Genomic DNA, 2,463 nt, shown 5'->3' on the forward strand with positions numbered 1-2,463 from the left:
ATATTGATGGAAAATATGTGAGAACCAGCATCTCCACTCACAGGTTTCACTCAGCTTGTCTGGAAGACCAATGCAAAGCCTTCTGCCTGAATCCTAGCGACTTTGTAACTTTAGGGACCTTGAAAAGAGATGATGCTAGAGCATCCCTACAGATCCCTTCAGTACTGTAAGTAACACTGAAGTACTCCATTAAGCTGAGGCCAGGACAATCTGTCAAAGAGCTGGCAGCTTCTTTGTTCAACCTCTGCCAGTGAGAAACACTGAGCACCTTGGAGGCATGAGGGCTGTAATTTAAGTTTCTTGATCTCAATGCCAAGGCTTGAGGCTTTCTCCATAATAATGCCACCAACATGTGCCAAAGAGTAAGTAAGTATCTCATAATTCAGAGTGCACTTCTAAAAGCAGACAGGTCTGACACTAGACATGTCTGTCTTGGAGTTACTGGCTGCAGAAACTGGCCCAGCTTAGCACACTGAGCCCGTGGGTTTGGATGTAACTATCTTTTATCAGCTAGTTTAATTGACCTTCTGTGGTGAAGACACAGCACACCTTTTTTTTTTTTTTCACTGCCCAAATCAGCAGAGTTTATCTCCTCTGTCCACAAGTTGAGCATAGAGCCCTACTCTTCAATACATGAACAAGGTCTCAGCTACCTTACACCCACAAAAACAAATTCTTCCAGTGTAGCTATGCTGTATTTTGTGGGCACAATGTAGAATAGAATAGAATAGAATAGAATAGAATAGAATAGAATAGAATAGAATAGAATAGAATAGAATAGAATAGAATAGAATAGAATAGAATAGAATAGACCAGACCAGACCAGGTTGGAAGGGACCTTTGAGATGATTGAGTCCAACCTATCACCCAACACCATCCAATCAACTAAACCGTGGCACCAAGTACCCCACCAAGTCTCTTCTTAAACAGCTTCAGTGATGGTGACTCCACCACCTCCCTGGGCAGCCCATTCCAATGGGCATCACTCTCTCTGTGTAGAACTTCTTCCTAATCTCCAGCCTGAACCTCCCCTGGCGCAGCCTGAGACTGTGTCCTCTTGTTCTGGTGCTGGCTGCCTGGGAGAAAAGACCAACCTCTGCCTGTCTACAACCTCCCTTCAGGGAGCAATAAGGTCACCCCTGAGCCTCCTCTTCTCCAGGCTAAGCAACCCCAGCTCCCTCAGTCTCTCCTCAAAGGGCTTGTGTTCCAAGCCCCTCACCAACTTTGTTGCCCTTCTCTGGACAGGTTCCAGCAACTCAACATCCTTCCTAAACTGAGGGGCCCAGAACTGGACACAGGACTCAAAGTGAAAATGTAATGCCTCGTCCCTGGGTGGGCTTGAACCACCAACCTTTCGGTTAACAGCCGAACGCGCTAACCGATTGCGCCACAGAGACGTGCACAGAGACTCCTGAGAAAGCAAAAGAGCTCAACACCAACCTGCTGGCATTTGGCTTCTGCCAGTTCCAGGATTTTTTTCCTGAAAGGCATTTAAGGGGCCTCACAGTGATATTGAGAATGCCCTCTTATGATAGTCCAGTTATGGGATTTCTTCCTTTAGGAAACTGTCCAACATCCCAAGCAAAGCTGCTTTATGGCATAGCTGGGCAGGTCTGGATTTCAACAGTTAAATGTAGCTGCTGGTAGGTTGAGAGGAAACTTTAAACTATTTTTTTTTCCCCTTTATTGAAAAGGGACTCAGATGCACATCACATGCCCCAATTCTTGCAGTGCTTTTCTGGCTTCCTAACACTGAAGCATCATCAGATTCTTGAAACTGCCACGTTACAGTGATTTAATTGGCCAACAAGATCAACTTGTTTTTCTCTCACTTATGAATTATTCTCCTCATTTCACAATAAATACATTTATTGTTTAGGACACACTCACTCTGAGACTTCAAGACCAATTTGATTTAAAGAACTGAGCTAGGTGCTGAGAGTGCTCAGACGCTCTGTGAGAGGGTGCATTCAAATCCTGCACCAGACACCCTTCAGAAAAGGAAATACAGCAGTGCTGTAACACCATAATTTGGTTCAGTTCTTCCAAAAGCAGGCTGCTGATAAAAGGGGAAACTGTAGCCATTTTTTAAACCTTCACTCCTTCCCTTGCTCTCTCATAAGTATTCATGGGGCACAAAGAAGCTGGATCACAGGGCTGACCCAGCTGAGAATCAACCCAACAAAAAAGAAGCGAGATGGGTACATGACTGCATGGATTCTTGCACTGGGACAGGGCAGGGCTGGGAATATGTTGTTAGGGTGGACAGGAGGGAGGGCTTCCAGCCTCCACTTTGATCAGCTTCACCAATCAGGAAACCACAGCCTGATGTGAAATCACTCCTCAAGGAGCCATTGGAATGGGCTGCCCAGGGAGGTGGTGGAGTTGCCGTCCCTGGAGGTGTTCAAAAAGGACTGGAGGTGGCACTTGGAGCCATGGTTTAGTTGTCATGAGGGGTTAGGT

General features: G+C 45.9%; 1 non-coding gene across 1 annotated transcript; it reads right to left on the minus strand.

Annotated features, from left to right (window-relative positions):
* Window positions 1-1,323: 1,323 nt before the first annotated feature.
* Window positions 1,324-1,397, minus strand: TRNAN-GUU (transfer RNA asparagine (anticodon GUU)). The gene has a single exon. It is a non-coding gene; the product is annotated as a tRNA-Asn (tRNA).
* Between the last annotated feature and the right edge of the window lie 1,066 nt (window positions 1,398-2,463).

Source organism: Melanerpes formicivorus, unplaced genomic scaffold (genome assembly GCF_026170545.1).
Source record: "Melanerpes formicivorus ecotype bairdi unplaced genomic scaffold, bMelFor1.0.p_v2 SCAF_51, whole genome shotgun sequence".
NCBI lineage: Eukaryota > Metazoa > Chordata > Aves > Piciformes > Picidae > Melanerpes > Melanerpes formicivorus.